The sequence below is a fragment of the Leopardus geoffroyi genome, chromosome X, assembly GCF_018350155.1.
Source record: "Leopardus geoffroyi isolate Oge1 chromosome X, O.geoffroyi_Oge1_pat1.0, whole genome shotgun sequence".
Lineage (NCBI taxonomy): Eukaryota > Metazoa > Chordata > Mammalia > Carnivora > Felidae > Leopardus > Leopardus geoffroyi.
This window is the reverse complement of record NC_059343.1, coordinates 99996924-100016485: the sequence shown is the minus strand read 5'-3', so window position 1 is coordinate 100016485 and position 19562 is coordinate 99996924. Positions and strand designations below refer to the sequence as shown.

Here is a 19562-nt window from a genome sequence, read left to right as displayed (position 1 = left end):
GCTGAAAGTGAAGATCACGGCGACTTACCCAGAGCATCAGGCTGTTTTCCGCAAGACGGGGCGAGAAGTGAGAAAGCAAAATCTTTGCTTCAGTTACACAAACTCCCTCTCCTTTGCAGAGAAACTTGATAGCTGAAATGGAGCCAGACGCTAATGCGGGACTGGCTGCGAGTAGTTCTGTGCTTGTCCAACACTGACATCTACTGGTCAGTTTTGAAACGCATTTTTATTTCTGAAAGCCTTCCATTTACAGCATGAAATAGATCAATTCCCCTGTGTTTTTTATTGTGGAGGATTTTTCTTCGTTTGCCCTTTGGAAACCATTACACTATAATTTAATTGTTTTGGTAAAATACGCAGAGCTATTTAGCTTCTATTTTAGCTTTAAAAATCATGAGGATTGTTATTCTCATTAAATAGGGCTTGGCAGGTGTGAGAAGAAAGCACAGGCTCTCTCATCCGTATTTGTTAGGTATAATAATTATCTCTTCTATACATAAAGCACTAATCAGTTTCCAAAGCATGACTGGTTCTATCATCTCATCAGATATCAATAACCCTGTGAGACGGGAAGATCAGGGTCGTCCTATTTTGCAGAAAAGGACACAAAGGCCCAGAAAATCTAGCTAATACATCCAAGGTCATAAAGCAAGTCAGAAGTGATGCTAGTTCCAGAATCAAGGTTTTCCAATTTATAGGCCAGGACTCTTATCATCGAGGCATATTTCCCTTTGTGGAAAGAAATAAATTACTCTCAGCTGGCGAGGGAAAAGGCAAATGGGGACATGCAAACACACACACCCTTTCTCTTGCTTGGTACTGTTAAAGCCCTGACATTAACTAATGAGCAGAGGGAGAGAGCCGCTGTGGATGATAGCTATAGTCCATTTTAGTACATCAAGAAAGACTTGGCTAAAGCTAATGAACCCACCGGGCATTATTAACCTTCCCCTGCAGCATGCCAGAATCAGCCACCACAATGAAGTGCAGGAACTGATCTTTAGAAAACACACTGTACTGTCATCCAAAGAGACTGAGAATCGGTTACAGTATGTCCAGATTTTTTCACCTTCCCCCAGGCAGGGCACAGAGCTACATCCAGATGATGGTAACAAGCTTCCTAATTATCATCAAAAGGAGACGCATGTAAAAGGGCCTCAGGAAAAGGGAGGCATACCTGAGGGCAGGGTGAATGGATTATAAACATACATTTTTCTCTTCAGTGGACGACCTACCAAAGGCATCAGAACTTTACTGGGACTTTTTTTTTATACAGGATAATTAGCCGGGACTCTAAAAGAAACATCAAACCATGGAGGTTGGAACATAAGTGAGCACTTCATAAATGTTCCCTGGAATGAAAATATTGCCATGAGATTCCCAAAGAGGCATGGAGCATCTGCCTTAGAGGCCTGTGGCCAAACTTGTACTGTTACTGCTTTGCTAAGAGAGGAGAGCTGAAGTGTATTGTGGTGTGGAGATGAGGGGGTGGGGTAAAAAGACACACCATCTCACCAGACAATAGGGGAGTTCGATTCAGCTCTACCCCCAAGCATCTCCATCTCTAGAAAACAAAGGTATCAAGCTCTACCATGAATGTCCCTTGTAAATGGCAAATTAAAAGGTAATGATATGGCTATCCATGTCAATGCTCTTTTCTTCATACTCCTAGAGATCCTGTCCAAACTCAGGGGCCTGACCTCTCAATAACAACAATAGTAATAACAACTAACACTAATACAGCATGCACTACCCTAAGAGCTTTATGTATATTAAGTTCTTAATCCTCATAACAACCCCATCATGTAGGTGCTACTATTACTCCCACACTACAGATGGGTAAGCTGAGACACAGGGAGTAAGTAATTTAACCAAGATTCCACATCTTTTAAGTGGTGGGACTAGAATTTAAACCCAGGCCTGTCCAATTTCAGTGCCCATTCCCTTACCTGCTATATCAGTGGCTCTCAAAGCGTGGTCCGCAGACCAACAGCATTAGCATTACCTGGGAATACAATTCTCAGCCTTCTCTCTCCAAACCTGTCCCCAATAGACCGACTCAAACAAAAACTCTGGGGCCCAACCCCCTGTACTTTAACAAGCCACGAAGGTGATTCTGAGACACAAGAAACTTTGAGCAGTTCTCAATCTGTATTGCCTTTAAAAGGTACCTGTCTCTAAAAGGTACCTAAAGGTGTAGAACATTCAGCTCACAAAGAACACTCTGCCCAGTCAGGTGCAGGTTGATTTCTTGCCATTTGCCATTTTCTCATGAAACTGGAGCGTGGGAAGGTAATTCAATTTGATTGTGAACTTGGATTAATCTTCGATGTTTCAGTATCAATCCTTCAACCTAGAAAAATTCCAAGATGCAATTCTGTAACAGCAGATCCATTTTTCAGATGTAGAAATCAAAGCCATTCGAGTCATTGGATAATCGGCAAAACACCTCAGTCATTAGTCCATTCTCCTTTCTCCAAAAGAAGTACATAACCAATTTGAGGCCAGCAAGTGATTATCTCCATAAAAAGGTAAGAAATATCCAGAGATAGGGGTAGGAAATAGTCGCTGAGATTTCATTCAACTCCTGAGTTGTAATCCTTCAGCTCAGGCTTGATTTGATCTCCTTTACTTGCTTTCTTCCCTTATGTTGTCCCCCTATAACCTTTATACCAGAAAGATCCAGTTGAACATTTCCCAAAGTGTGTGTGCTTTAAGACCCTAATGCTGTGAGATGCCTTGCAGAAAAAGGGTTACAGAATCAGATCATATTAGCTTGCATTTTCTGAGCACGTCCGAAGAGCCAAGAACTCTTTTAAGCGCTTTATACATATTCTTTTTTTTTTAATTTTTTAAATGTTTATTATTTTTGAGAGAGAGACAGAGCATGAGCGGGGGAGGGCAGAGGGAGAGGGAGACACAGAATCCAAAGCAGGATCCAGGCTCTGAGCTGTCTGCACAGAGCCCAATGGGGGCTCAAACTCATGAACACTGAGATCATGACCTGAGCCGAAGTCAGATAGTAACCAACTGAGCCACCCAGGTGCCCCATTAAGCACTTTATATATATTCTAACCACCCTATGAGATAAGTACTATCATTGTCATCCCCATTTGACAGAAAAAGACAAATGGGCACAAAAAGGAGAAACAAACTTTTCCAAAGTCCCATAAGTAGCAAGTGACAGATCCCAGCAGGGTTCTAAAGCCAGAAAGTCTGCTGTCAGAGGCCCTCACTCATAACACCATGCTTTACTGCCTCTCTTTGGGAAATTCCTCATAGTCCATCTATTCCTTTTCCCTTCCCAAAATGTCTCCATACACATTAGACCACTGGGAAGTCCTATAGTAGAGAAATATGCTTACATTGTACAACCCAATGTTTTCCAAGCTTACTTGATCAGGGAATCCATTCTGTACACCACCATTCAACTTCCCTGCAAGAACTGGTCTTAGAAACACATTTTGGGAAAACCCAGCTTGACCTGACTGAGGATGAGAACTCTTGTTCCATCTCTAATTCATTGGTGAGAAGGCAGATGGACTAATGGGTGGGGGGGGGGGGGAGAAGCACATGCGTGTATGTGTATGCATGAGTGTGTGTATCTTAGAAAAGTGCCTGAAACAGAATAAACACTACATAAGTATTTACTTTTGTTGCTGCTGCTGGTGTCATTATTGACACATACCTAATGCCTTTACCACATCTTTGGCTAACCTTCAAGGACAAGAAAGACAATTAGATCATCCTGAAGGAAAGAAGCTTGTTCTATTTCTCTTAGAGTAGACAGATGTAATGACACAAAGGCATCATGCCACCATCTCAGCCCCTGCGTGGGCAACACTTTGTAACACTTAATAAGGGGAAAGCACAGCTATGCCACCCACCACGGTACAAATGACCAGCAGTGTCTGTGTATAGAGTTAATGTTGGCTGGTTTCCTGCTGCCAACCCCTCTCCCCTGCACCTGCCTCCCCCACCCCCCCACTTCAGAAGCTCCAAAGTGTTTACCACCTTCATCCAAATCATCCTGGAAGTTTTAGCCTATTGGCTTGAGTTACTTCAAATGGTCAGATGGAGATTTGGAGTCCCATTCAAAAACCTCTCGAATCTCTGTTTCCGGGGATTCTGCTCGATAGCATAGAGTATTGAACTTGTAGGGTGCTGGAGCAGGAGGAAGGAGATAGGATTCTACCTTGGACAATTAGTACTTCTCATACTGGGGAACAGGAGCAGGACAGGCTCCAGATGACTGGGTAACTTGTTGTCAATCTGACCTTTGGTGTCAGGTTACTAATCTGAAACTACCCAAACCATACCAAACTATAGTTTAAAAAAATATATTAATGGTCATAAACAGCATCTCTGGTTTTCATCCAACCCTAGGGCTTCTATTTATTTCTCATACTCTGCAGTGGTTGTCTCAAGTCTACTTCTCAGTGTTATGGTCTTCCTAGGCCTCCACTACTTATGAAGCCACATCACAAGCACCTCGTCCTTGCTACCAGGGCTTACCATGAAAGGTAAGGGCATTGATGTCTGTACCAAGGATACTGCTTCCTCTGTTTCCAAAGCCTCCAGAGCCACATCAAGCATGATGCTGCTTTGTGCTGCTCTTGAAACAAAATGGCACCAGGTGCTACTCCTGAGCCAATCACTGGAGGCCGGGTAGCATCTACAGCTCTGTGCTGCCCCTGGCGTCACTGCCGTGCTGCGGACCCCCAAGTGCCAAAGCTCAGTTCTGTTCCCTGGACCCCCTTTTGCCAAAGTTGGCTACGTTCCGAACTAACTCTCAATTAGGTAAGCATAAAAGTTGTGCTGTCTTATCTCCCTTCCAGAGCCTCACAGAGATCTTTAGAGAAACAAGTGTTTTTCCAGTTTGTATTTTTTTTAAGTTTATTTATTCATTTTGAGAGACAGAGGGAGAAAGAGGATCCCAAGCATGCTCCACGCTATCAGCACAGAGCCCAACGTGAGGCTCAAAGTCACAAACTGTGAGACCACGACCTGAGCAGAAACCAAGAGTCAGAGGTTTGACTGACTGAGCCACCCAGGTGCCCGGCCTGTATTTCGTTTTTACTTTCAGCATTCCTCAACCATTATGTCTAGACACTAATCCCTGGGGAACTAGGATAAAGGTGAATGACTGGCAATAAACTCTCCTCAGATTTGCCCCAACCATCTAACAACCAAGGCTCTATTACTGAACCTAGCATGTAGGTGTATGCGGCTCTCTCTCAGAAGTCTCCTTGGTAGCCCACGGGGGAGTTGGGTGGGAAGCCTCTTCACAGCATGCCCAGAGATATCTGCATCCTAGTGGAAAACTGAGCCTAGGCTCTTGGTAGGGTCTCTTCTACAAGAGATTTTATTCCCAGCACATCAATCTTGCAAACCAATCCAAAAGACCATAGAAGATGCACTGGACTAGGAAGAAAATGGCCAGAATTCAAATTCCAGTCCTATCATTTATCAGCCATGTAAGCCCTGGGCAGGCCATTTAACCTCCATCTACTGGCATAATATTAACTTCTCTGACTACCCCTAGGCTTGTCCATTCAAGAAGTATGAATTGGGCTTCTTTCTAAAAGATAGAACACAATGTTGGGCCTGTTGGAGATACAAAGAACAGTCACAGATCTCTCTAGCTAACAGCATACAAACATTATTTTTGAGAAAATATTAGTTGAGTTTATTAATTGTTCTGTACTTGACATTTTATCTCATTCCTCACAATAACCCTATAAGATGAACATAATTAAGCCTATTTTATACATGAGGAAAACAGAAGCTCAGTGAGGATCACAGACTTGTTCATAAGCCACACATCTAGTAAGTTGTGGGTCTAGGATTCAAATCCAGGTCTGTCTGATGCCAGAATCTGTGATTTTTTTTTTCCACCAAACCATACTGCCTCATGTATATAAATAGGCTATAATACAAGGTAGAAAGTCATTCATCTTGTAAGGCATAGATGAAGTGCCATGGAATCAAATGAGATGCATATGAAAGTGTTTTATAAACAGCTAAGCTGACACAACTGTAAGGTGTTTCTGTTATTATCATTAGGGCAAGTGCTCTATAAAATATGCTGGCTGTAAAATTCCATCTGTAAATAGGAGTTAACCAAGCCTTGTAGAGGTATAAAAGAAAGGAGTATTTAATTTCAGCTGCAACAGATCATTGGAAGGTAACTGGTGCCTCAAATTCAATCACTATTCTAAATAGCCCCGCATCTGTATATGGGCATAGGTAACGTATGTGAACAGATCAAGGGCCCCCAGAGCTCAATGGTAGCACCCAAATAGAATGAAAATGAGTTTAGCACATTGCAACATGCTGGATGGGCCTCCTGAGGAGACATCTTTGTATGGGTTATTAAGATCACTTGGTGAAGTAGAACCTCATTCAGGATGTGTGGACCACTATGAGCAGGATCATGTGCCTCATTAGGGTATATGAGGAGCAGGTTTTTGAATGTGGACAGACACAGAGGCTCTTTGTTGTGAGTTCAAGGTCTAATAATCGTAACTTACATATATTAAGCACCTACTATGGGCTGATCACTGAGCAAAGCATGGTAAGAATCCATATTAAGTCATCACATTGTGATGAAGCTAATTATATTCATCTGATTAAGAGCATGCGTTTTTGAAGTAATACAGACCACTATTTGTTTTACCATGGACAAGTTAGTTAATCTCTCTGAGTCTCAGTTTACTAATCTGTAAAATAGAGATCATAATACCTACATCATAGAGTTATCGTGAGGATTAAATAAGCTGATGAATTTAATACAGTAGAGCAATTAATACTAAGCACAAAGAAAATGTTCAATAAATGACAGACTATGCTGTTATTAGATTTTTCTACAGAAAGCAGGGATCATTCTTTTGAATTCTAGGAAATAGTACTAGAGTATAAATTCTAGACATACTGGTTACCTATTGCATAACAAATTACCCCCCCCGCCCCCCCCCCCCCCCCCCCCCCCCCCCCCCCCCCCCCGCCAATTTAGCAGTTTACAACAACACACATTATCTCAGAGTTTCTGTGGTCAAGATCTGGACGTGGCTAAACTGGGACCTCTGTATTAGGGTCTCTCACAGGCTATAACTTAGGTGTCAGCCCAGGCTGGTTCTCATTTCAAGGCTCAACTGAGGGAGGATCCACTTCCAAGCTCATTCATGTGGTTTTTGGAAGGATTCATGTCCTCACAGGCTCTCAGCCTGAGGTTCCTCACTGGCTATTGGATGGAAGCTACCCTCGGTTCCTTGCCAAATGGGCCTCTCCAATTCCTGGTATCTTCCTTCATCAAAGCCAGCAAGAGAGAGTCAGCTAGCAAAGGAAGTCACAGTCTTATAATCTAATCACAAGTGTGATATTCCATCATTTTTGCTGTATTCTTTTCCTTAGAAATTAGTCATTAGAGGGGCGATGGGGTGGCGCAGTCAGTTAAGCAGCCAACTTCGGCTCAGGTCATGATCTCGTAGTTTGTGGGTTTGAGTCCCATGTCGGGGTCTGTGCTGACAGCTCAGAGCCTGAAGCCTGCTTTGGATTCTCTGTCTCCCTCTCTCTCTGCCCCTCCCCCACTCCTGCTCTGTCACTCTCTCTCAAAATTAAAAATAAAACATTAAAAAAATTTTTTTAAAGAAATTAGTCATTAGATCCAGCTTATACTCAAAGAGAATTACACAAGGACGTGAATAGCAGAAGGTGGGAATCATTGGGTGCCATCTTAGAAGTCTGCATTCCACATTGGGACAGGTAATAAACTCAAGAGCCAAAGAAAAACTTTTAAAAGGGTTTAGGGTATAAACTGAAGATTTAAAGTGAACTGTGAAAATAAGTATAGGCAATTAGGGGAACAATTTATAAGGAAAGATGTTTTTATGTGTTTTGGAGGGTTTTTTTTCCTCAATGATAATAAAAGAATTCTTTCCTTTGATGAGTGTTTAGTTTGCTTAAATTCATGTTATAATAAGATTTTAATCATGATCATACCCATTTTACAAATGACGAAACTGGCTAAGAGCAAAGTTGGACTAAGGTCCAAGTTCGTTCAACTCAAAAATCTGTGCTTTTTCTGCTATACTAGGTTCCCCACCATGTTTAGCAGATTAGTGTGATTCATTCTAGTTTAATGTTTGTGTTTTAGTTTTGTTCAATGCCTCATTTTTAGTATTTTTTAATGTTTATTTTTGAGAGAGCATGGAGGGGGAGGAGCAGAGAGAAAGACACACACACACACACACACACACACACACAGAACCCGAAGCAGGCTCCAGGCTCTAAGCTGTCAGACAGAGCCTGACTCAGGGCTTGAACCCATGAACCATGAGATCATGACCTGAGCAGAAGTCGGACGCTTAACCGACTGAGCCACCCAGGCACCCCTCAATGCCTTACTTTTGACCATGTTCCACATATATCCTGTCTTTATCTCTCATACCCGTAATTCATAAACTTTATTCCCCCAAAACTGATAGTTGTTTTAAAAAATTAATACCAATTCTTTATAAACCTATAGCAAAACATCTCTTTTTTATTCATAAATAGGTGATATTTTGTCTGTGTTCCTATGGTGCTCAGGTGTTAGGTGGTATTCTGTTCATGCTTTTCTGAAAGTAAAAATACTAGTCAGGATTTCTTTTTCATGCCATGCTTGTCCATACCAACAGTCTTTGCCAGAGTGCAGGAAGCTAGATTTTCAGCATGATTCAAAATATGTACACTGAAGCCTTCAGGGCACCTTAGTACAGAAGGCCAGATGTGGATAACGAAAGGAGTTATCATGGGAGTGGCATAGGTATAACCCACTCTCTATGGCAAGGATAGTTTTTTTAAGCTAAAAAACAAATTTTACAGGCATGCATGCATCATCATTGACTTAGCACCCAGTGTGTACACACAAGAAGCTAAGCTCATTAGATACTGAGTGAGATACAACACTCTACAAGACATAGGAGATCCCAGTGCTCAGGGAGCAATGCCATCTGACATATACCCAAGTGGGCAAAGGCCCCTCAAAGCAGATACTTCCAGATGGAGCCACTTCCTAACCATATTAACTGTTTGACACTACAAAATGAATTTTTTGCTGCACCAGGGTTTTCCTAGGTATATAAAACATCATATCCATCCTGCCCTCACCTGTGTTTGGCTAGTAAACTTTCTCGGATCTTGGAAATGGTACTTATTACTTGCCAGGTCAGGATTTCCGAGTTAAACTGGAAAGATCAGTATGTATGATGTGTTTCCACTTATCTTTTAAGGGAGCGTGTGTGTGTGTGTGTGTGTGTGTGCGTGTGCGTGTGTATGAGAGAGAGGAAGAGAAATACTGAATATATACATGTATATATTCCATATACACACATATATACTGCATATATACATACATATATACATGCATACATACATATTCATTATATGCTCAGAATATTTCTGGAGGGACATGCGGAAATATAGTAGTTGTCTCTAAGTAAGATGAACTGGAAGATTGGGAACTGTGGAACTGGCATAGGTGGGAGAGGCAGGCTCATTTTCCATTGTATGATCTCTTGTATAATTTGAACTCATTACCATGGTTTTGTATGAGTTTTTTACTGAAAATACTTTAGACTTTACTTAAAATAATTTTAAGGATTCAAGAAATAAATCAAGAGTTCTTGGGGCACCTGGGTAGCTCAGTCAGTTGAGTGTCTGGTTGAGATGATTTTGGCTCAGGTCATGATCTCGAGGTTCCTGAGTTCAAGCCCTGTGTCAGGCTCTGTGCTGACAGCATGAAGCCTGCTTAGGATTCTCTGTCTCCCTCCCTCTCTCTCTCTCTCTCTCTCTGTCCCTTCCCCACTCACGCTCACTCTCCCTCTCTCTCAAAATAAATCGACTTCAAAACAAAAAGAAAAAGAGCTCTTGACTAGGTGTACAGTCAGAATCTCTCATAGAGCATTTGTCAAAATACACATAGAGACCATTTAACCTTAATAGCTGGGGCTCTGGAGTCAGATGGCATGGGTTTGAAGATCTCTAGCACTGGGGAAAACACAGGCAAATTATTTGACCTCAGTTTCCCTCAAAATTCTTCGGCCTCAGTTTCCTCCTCTGTGGTGGCTCTGTTGTAAAGCCTACTATTCTAGAAACTGGGATGAAAAAAGCAGGCCCTGGGGGCACCTGGGTGGCTCAGTTGGTTAAGACTCTGACTTCGGCTCAGGTCATGATCTCACAGTTTGTGGGTTCAAGCCCCATGTCAGGCTCTGTGCTGACAGCTCAGAGCCTAGAGCCTGGAGCCTGCTTCTGATTCTGTCTCCTTCTCTCTCTGCCCCTCCCCTGCTCACTCGTGCTCTCTCTTTCTCTCTCTCTCTCTCAAAAATAAATAAACATTTTTAAAAAAGGCTCTGGCAAGGGCTAATCCTTTCTAGGACTTGGGTCAACTTCATCCACCTGTCTTGCCATTCTAAATGAGCTTCCACTCCCCTTACTAGTCTAAGGTACACCAAAATACTTTGCTCTAAGCACAAAGACAGACTAGTGAAAAGGAATCACTGGATATTTCTAGAACAAAAAAAAATTCTAATCCAATGTCAACAGAAAATAATCTCATTAAGGGATTTGTTTTCAAAATTGATCCAAGAAGGGGCACCTGCGTGGCTCTGTTGGTTAAGCATCCAACTTCAGCTCAGGTCATGATCCCATGGTTTGTGAGTTTGAGCCCCGCATCACTTTGTGCTGATATTGCAAAGCCTGTTTGGGATTCTGTTTCTCCCTCTCTCTCTCTGCCCCTCCCACCACCTCAAAATAAATAACATTAAGAAAAATTTGATCCAAGAAGATGGCTATTGTTGGTAGGCAAATAGAAGACATTCTTCTTCCTCTAGAATGGCACAAGTTTCTGGAGACATAATGAATCCTAAATAGCAGCTTCCAGGACGTCGCTGTTACTCCAGTATGTAATTCTCTGGTATGATTTACTCCATTAAGAGTCACTACTGCAGTATTGAGTAGGGAGACTAGCATAAGGTGGAATTAGAGGAGACATGATCACATGTCACAGCAGGGACATGTGGCAACACGCTTCCATTTAAGGCCTCAGAATCAACTAGAGAATATTTTACAAAAACAAGATTTATAGGTCCCTCTTCAAATCTACCAAATTAGAATCTCCAAGGGGTGGTAACAGGACTTGTATGGTATCAGTAAGTACTATATTTACTATATATTGAGCGTCTGCTATGTGTACCAGGATCTATGCTAAGCATTTAAAATGTATCGGGGCGCCTGGGTGGCGCAGTCGGTTAAGCGTCCGACTTCAGCCAGGTCACGATCTCGCGGTCCGGGAGTTCGAGCCCCGCGTCAGGCTCTGGGCTGATGGCTCAGAGCCTGGAGCCTGTTTCCGGTTCTGTGTCTCCCTCTCTCTCTGCCCCTCCCCCGTTCATGCTCTGTCTCTCTCTGTCCCAAAAATAAATAAAACGTTGAAAAAAAAATTAAAAAAAAAATGTATTATCTCATTTAATCCTCACAACACTTGTAAGCTTCAAGTACTACTATTATCACCATGTACAGAGGCCCAGGACTGTTTTCACTGTGCCTCTTGTTAAGCATCTTTCTTCATCTACTTGAAAACAAATTCTCTCCTATATGACCCAAATTGTTGGGGTTTTTTACCCCAAGCTTACCCCATTTTATGGTACTGTTTCCTTGGTGGAAATAAAAGCCTTTTCTCAGCTGAGAACCCAAGATCCAAGCCCACAGCACTGCCTGCCTTACACTGCTTCCCTGTATTGCTTAATAACCTATAGAACTCACAATGAGGCTGCTTGGAAAATTAGATCTGAAAAGAGATTCTCTATTTTCACATGCAAAGTATTGTATTCAATAGGGGGACAGCAGAGGCCATAAGATGTCTCTTGAAGGCAAAAGGGCTTTCCTAGTCTTAGAATGGCAATCCATATCAACTTCTACAACTAGGTTATTTTTTTTATATTTTATTTTTAAGTAATCTCTACTCCCAACATGGGGCTTGAACTCACAAGTGTCACATGCTCTACCAACTGAGTCAGCCAGGAGCCCCTACAACTAGGTTATTTACAACAATAACAATTATTATTATTATATAAATATATGATATTTATAAATATTATATAAATATGTAAATATAAATAATATATAATATAATAATATTGAACACTTTACTATGTTCCAGACACTGTAACATATTTATTATCCAATTTAATATTCAATATGATCCTGTAAGTCAAGAACTTTTTTTTCATTTTTTTAATGTTTATTTTTGAGAGAGAGAGACAGACAGAGCATGAGCGGAGGAGGGCCAGAGAGAGAGATGGAGACACAGAATCTGAAGCAGGCTCCAGGCTCTGAGCTGTCAGCACAGAGGCCGACATGGGGCACGAACTCACAGACCGCAAGATCATGACCTGAGCTGAAGTCAGATGCTCAACCGAATGAGCCACCCAGGCACCCCGAGAATTATTATTATTAGCCCCCATTTTATGGATGAGAAGGTAAGGCCAGAAAGGCAAAATGACTTGCCAGAAATCACTCAGCTATCAATTGACAGACCAGAAATAAAATCCAGTTTTGTCTGACTCCAAAGTTAATATACTTAACTCCTCAGTCCCTAATGTCAAGACCAAAAGAAGAAATACAATTGGACTTGTCTTTAATTGTATTTACTTGTGTATATGTGAGTTCCAGAAACTGTTTTTTGTTATTTTTGTTTGTAAAAGAAGAGGGTTTTACTTTCCAGTCTACTTGTCTACAGGAGGCAAATATTATGGGGCGCCTGGGTGGCTCAATTGGTTAAGTGTCCAACTCTTGATTTCGGCTCAGGTCATGATCTCACAGGTTTGTGGGTTTGGGCCACACTTGGGGCTCTGCACTCACAGTTCAGAGCCTGTTTGGGATTCTCTCTTTCTCAATCATTCTCTCTCTCTCTGCCCCTCCCCTGCTCATGCTCTCTCTCAAAAATAAATAAACATTATATATAAAAAAAGAAGTCGTAAAAACATTATGAATTAGTGGAATTTTGAAAGAGGACTACTTTCTCAGAGATCTCTGATGGTAGCTCTCTGGCCTGGCTGATTAATGTGATGGAGAGTCAAAATCAAGGTGTTAGAACTATTATCATTTTATCAAGTAGTATAAAGAAGTTATTTCTCCCTCTCAAGTTAACATCTAAAGAAATTACTCAGCACCCAATTCAATTCTCAGGAGGTGGAATCTCACTCTTTGTATCATCCCCCAAGCCCATATTTCTATCTCAATAGCATAAATACCAGATCTTTTAGCCCGAATGACTATACACTGATCAGCAACTCTGAAACTCTGTGCCCTGCTCAGATATCCTCCAGTCTGCTCCCCTCCTTTTCAGTAGATATCTTTAAAATGCTCCCCAAATATGTTTTAGTCCCCCAAAATGCAAAGCCTTTCCCCCTACCACCCATAATCAAATTGCTGCCAGTGACAAAAAGGCCCTTGTTAGTAAACGTCACTGCTTTTGGAGGGGAATGCTGTAGCCCTCATAACCAATGACACTGTTCATGGCGGGGAAACACAGATATGGCCTCTGTGATAGGAAAGAGGCCAAGAGGATTCTCAGCAGTACAGAAACACCTGTCAAGCTGCTACCAACTATCCTTCAGGTGGCTGAGCTATCAGAGCCAGGAAGTGGAGAGGAGAGGTGGGCTGGGTACGTAAGAACTAACCTCCTTATGAAAGTCAGACAAGAAAGAATTCATGCCCATTGTGACCAGATACTTAAGTGCTCTCTCCATTTTGGTCTCTCACTCTGCAAATTTCCTTCTTACTGTTTTTAGTGACTTTCTGTGTGTCCCTACCACACACAGGTGTACATACACATTCTGCTCCCCAGCCTTTGCCATTGGTTCCACTCTGTCAATACAACTTCCAATCAGCCAGTGCTTATTACACAAAGACACACACACACGCACACACCAACACCTATACCTCCTACAGTCATACCTCACTTTTCACAAAAGGATGCTCCTGAAAATTCAGTAAATATAAAAATTGTATAGATGAAAGTCAACTTCAACTCTTTTAAATGACTTTCTGAATCATTTTCACATGTATAAGTGTTTATTACAATAAATATAATTTTCATTGGTAGTGGGCACAAAAGCAAATAAAATATAGATGGAAACATTTTGCAAACTAAAAAGTCAACAAATATAAATCATTGTTTTATTCATTAAGCAGATAGAGGTAATAATGAATGCAATTTAAAAGACTCTACTGTGGGGCGCCTGGGTGGCTCAGTCGGTTGGACGTCCGACTTCGGCTCAGGTCATGATCTCGCGGTCTGTGAGTTCAAGCCCCGTGTCGGGCTCTGTGCTGACAGCTCAGAGCCTGGAGCCTGTTTCAGATTCTGTGTCTCCCTCTCTCTCTGACCTTCCCCCGTTCATGCTCTGTCTCTCTCTGTCTCAAAAATGAATAAATGTTAAAAAAAAAATTTTTAATAAATAAATAAATAAATAAAAGACTCTACTGTAAACCATTTTTAAAACATGATTGAAAAATAAATAATAAATAATAAAACATGATTGATCCTTCCTTAATGTAAACATTTATACAAATGAATTAGAATATCTTGGATACAATGTAAGTCTTCTTACATTTAAACAAATTTATGGGGAGCCTGGGTGGCTCAGTTGGTTAAGTGACCAACTTTGGCTCAGGTCATGATCTCACGGTTCATGGGTTCGAGCCCCAGGTCAGGCTCTGTGCTGAACACTTGCCTAGAGCCTGCTTCAGATTCTGTGTCACCTTATCTCTCTGCCCCTCCCCCACTTGTGCCTTGTCTCACTCTGTCTCATTCTGTCTCTCAAAAATAACTAAATGTAAAAAAATATTTAGACAAGTCTATTTACATTATTCAGTGAATGCTCTTCATTTCTATTATATCCAAATTGGATTATAAAATGTTTTTAAAGCAACAGTGGGTGTGACATTAAAAGAGCACTGAGAAAGGTTTTTTTCTTTTTAATTGAAGTATAGTTGACATACAATATTGTATTAGTTTCACGTTTACAACATAGTGACTTGATATTTATATACACCACAAAACGCTCACCATGGTCTAAGGCTAGTTACCTTCTGTCACCATACAAAGTTATCACACTATTATTGACTATGTTCCCTAAGCTGTACTTTATATCCCTGTGACTAATTTATTTTAAAACTTAAAGTTATAATACCCTTCACCTGTTAATATCCTTCACCTATTTTGCCTGTCCTCCAACCCACATCCCCTCTGGCAACCACTAGTTTGATCTCTGTATCTATAGATCATTTTCTGTTTTCTTTGTACATTTGTTTTCTTTTTTAGATTCCACATATAAGTATATAAGTATTTGTCTTTCTCTGACTTATTTCCCTTAACATAAGACCCTCTAGTCCATCCATGTTATCACAAATGACAAGATCTCATTCTTTTTTATTCCTGAGTAATATCCCATTGTGTGTGTGTATGTGTATATAATATATACACATATATATACAATCTTATTCATCAATTCTTATTCGTTGTGTGTGTGTGTGTGTGTGTGTATATATATATATATATATATATATATATACCATATCTTATTTATTCATCTATAAATGGATTCTTAGACTGCTTCCATATTTTGACTATTGGTATAATGCAATAAATGTAGGGGTGCATATATCTTTTTGAAACAGTATCTTCATTTTCTTCAGGTAAATACCCAGAAGTGGAATTAATGGATCATATAGTATTCCTATTCTAAAGGTTTTGAGAGCTGGGGTACCCAGCTGGCTCAGTGAGTGGAACATGTGACTCTTGATCTTGGGGTCATGAGTTTGAGCCCCATGTTGGGCATGGAGTCTACTTAGAAAATAGAGAGATAGATAGATAGATAGATAGATAGATAGATAGATGAATGAATGAATGAATGAATGAATGAATAAATAAATAAATAAATAAATAAATAAATAAATAAATAAATAAATTTGATTAAATAAAATTTTTGAGAAACCTCCATAGTGTTTTCCATACTGGCTGCACCAGTTTATATTCCCACCAACAGTGCAAGAGGGTTCCCTTTTCTCCACATCCTTGCCAAAACTTGTTATTTCTTGTGTTTTTTATTTTAGTCATTCTGACAGGTATAAGGTGATATATCACTGTGGTTTTGATTTGCCTCTCCTGGATGACTAGTGATGTTGAACATCTTTGCATGTGTCTGTTGGCCATCTGGATGTCTTCTTTGAGAAAATGTCTATTCAGCTCCTCTGCCCATTTTTTAACTAGATTGTTTGGGGTTTTTTGGTGTTGAGTTGTATGCGTTCTTCATATTTTTTGGATATTAACCCCTTATTGCATATATTATTTGCAAAATCTTCTCTCATTCAGTAGGCTGCCTTTTCATTTTGTTGATGGTTTCCTTCACTGTGCTAAAGCCTTTTAGTTTGATATTTTCCCAGTTGTTTATTTTTGCTTTTGTTGCCCTTGCCTGAGGAGACAGATCCAAAAAATGTTGCGAAGGCCGATGTCCAAGAGTTTATTGTCTGTTTCCTTTCAGGAGTTTCATGACTTCTGGTCATATATTTAGGTCTTTGATCCATTATGAACCATTTTGAGCTATTTTTGCCATTTGCATGGAATATCTTTTTCCAACCCTTCCCTTTAAGCCTGCATGTGTCTTTAAGTCTGAAGTGACTCTCTTCTAGGCAGCATATAGATGGGTCTTGTTTTTTTATCCATTCAGTCACCCTATGTCTTTTGATTGGAGCATTTAGTCTAGGTAGGTAGGTAGGTAGGTAGGTAGGTAGGTAGGTAGATATGTACTTATTGCCATTTTGTTAATTGTTTCCTTGTTTTTTGTAGTTCTTCTCTGTTCCTTTCCTCTTGCTCTCTTTCCTTGTGATTTGATGACTTTCTTCAGTGTTCTGTTTGGATTCCTTTCTTTTTATTTTTTGTGTATCTATTATATATTTTTGGTTTAGGGTTACCATGTGGTTCATATATAACATATATAGCAGTATTTTTAAAGGTAATAGTCACTTAAGTTTGAACACATTCTAAAAGCTTACATTTTTACCACCACCACCATGTTTTATGCATTTGATGCCAGATTTTACATCTTTTTATTTTGTGTATCCCTTAACTATTATAGATATAATTGATTTTACTACTTTCACTAAAAGACTAAAGTGATCATAAGTGACTGATCTACTACCTTTAACTATATGTTTGTTTTTACCAGTAAGATTTTCCTTTCACAATTTTCTTACCTCTAGATGTAGCTCTTTCTGTTCTATTTAAAGATGCCCCTTAAACATTTCTTATAAGGTTGGTTTAGTGGTGATGAACTCCTTTAACTTTTGTTTGTTTGGGACATGCTTTATCTCTCCTTCAATTCTGAATGATAACCTTGCTGGGTAGAGTATTCTTAGTTCTAGGTTTTTTCCTTTCAGCACTGTGAATATATCATGCTGCTCCCTTCTGGCCTGCAAAGTTTCCACTGAAAAATCAGCTAATAGTCTTATGGGTGTTCTCTTGTATGTAGCTAGTTGTTTTTCTTATGCTGATTTTAAGATTCTGTCTTTATCTTTAATTTTTGACATTTTAATTATGTGTCTTAGTGGACCTCTTTGGGTTCATCTTGTTTTGGGCTTTCTGTGCTTCCTAACCCGGATGCCTGTTTCCTTCCCCAGTTAGGGAAGTTTTCCTTTTCTTTCTTTCTCTTTCTTTTTTTTTTTTCTTTCTTTCTTTCTTTCTTTCTTTCTTTCTTTCTTTCTTTCTTCCTCTTTCAGATTTTACTTTTAAGTAATCTCTACACCCAACATGGGGCTCAAACTTACAACCCCTAGATCAAGAGTTGCATGCTCTACTGACTGAGCCAGCCAGGCTCCCCTGCTATTACTTCTTCAAATAAGTTGTCTGCCCCTTTCTCTCTCTCTTCTCCTTCTGAGACCCCTATAATGTGAATGTTAGTACACTTCATGATGTCATAGAGGTACCTTAACCTAAGCTCATTTAAAAAAAAATGTGGGTTTTTTTCGCTGTTCAGTTTGGATGATTCCCACTTACAGATCACTGACCCATTATTCTGCATCCTCTAATCTGCTGTTGATTCCTTCTAGTGTATTTTTCACTTCAGTTACTGTATTCTTCAGCTCTGATTCTTTTTTTTTACATTTTCTATCTCTTTATTGAAGTTCTCACTGAGTTCATCTACCCTTCTCCCAAGTCCGATAAGCAACTTTATGACCATTACTTTGGACTTTTTATCAGGTAGATTGCTTGTCTCCATTTGGTTCAGTTCTTTTTCTGAGGTTTTGTCTTGTTCTTTCATTTGAAACATATTCCTCTGTATCCCCATTTTGTCTGACTCTGTTTGTTTCTATGTCTTAGGTAGGTCAGTTACATCTCTTGGTTGTAAAGGTAGTGGCCTGATGTAGAAGGTATTCTGTGGTTGCAGTAGTGCAGTCCCCCATGGTCACCAGAACCAGGTAATCTAAGAGCGTCTTGTGTGTGGGCTGAATGCACCCTCCTGTTGTGACTGGGCTGCCACTGCCGGGGATGCCCTGGCGGGTGGGGCTGGCTGCAATGCCCAGCTGCAGCTGCCATGGGTATGCCTGTGGGTGGGGTTACCCTCTGACACAGCTGGCTGAGAGTGGGGCAGGTCCCCTGGGTAACACCAGAGGAACACTTACAGGTGAGTGGTGCTAGCAAGACAGATGGATAATGTCAGAACTGCTGCCCTCTAGCACTGGGCCAGCTAAGCTGAAGGAAGGCAAGAAAAATGGCACTCACCAGTGCTTCCATTCCCAAAGAAAGATGCTATAGATCCCTGCCCCTCTGACACACATCCTAAAAGCAGTCAATAAATCTGGTTCACATACAGCCTGGGGGCTTTTCAAACTGCTGTCTCTGTGCTGAGTCTCCCGTGAGTAATATTGTGTGCGGACCCTTTCAGAGTGGACTCTTGATTTCCTGTAGCTCTCTGGTTCTCCTAGAATTAAAACCTGCTGATTTTCAAAGCCAGACCTTATGGGGACTTGTCTTCCCAGTGTGAAGATAGGGGTGCCCAATGTGGGGCTTGAGCCCCTCACTCCTCTGGGAGGACCTCCTCACCTGTGAGATCCCTCCCACTTGTAAGTCACTTTGCTGGGGCTTTGGTTCCCAACTTTGTCTCTGCCCCTCCTACTCTTCTTCTTCTTCTATTTTTAATGTTTATTTATTTTTGAGAGAGAGAGAGAGAGCAAGCGCAACTGGGGGAGGGGCAGAGAGAGAGGAGGACAGAGGATCTGAAGCTTGCCCTATGCTGACAGCAGAGAGCTCCATACGGGGCTCAAACTCACAAACTGAGGGATCATGACCTGAGCTGGTCAGACCCTCAACCGACAGAGCCAACCAGGCGCCCCCCTCCCATTCTTCTTAATGTGGCTTTTTCTATATAGTTAGCTGGAGAAGGGTTGCTCTGCTAGTCTTAAGTTGTTCTCAGAGTGAATTGTGTCATATGTAGTTGCAGCCTTGGTGTGTCCATGGGAGAAAACGA

At 40.8% G+C, this 19562-nt stretch overlaps 1 long non-coding RNA gene across 1 annotated transcript in view; it reads right to left on the bottom strand.

The window, feature by feature from the left end:
- Positions 1-207: 207 nt before the first annotated feature.
- The window catches only part of LOC123595274, a 165072-nt gene continuing 145717 nt past the window's right edge, over positions 208-19562 (bottom strand). Inside the window, exon 4 of the long non-coding RNA XR_006711102.1 lies at positions 208-2353. This is a non-coding gene — a long non-coding RNA (uncharacterized LOC123595274). The remainder of the gene's footprint in view (positions 2354-19562) is intronic.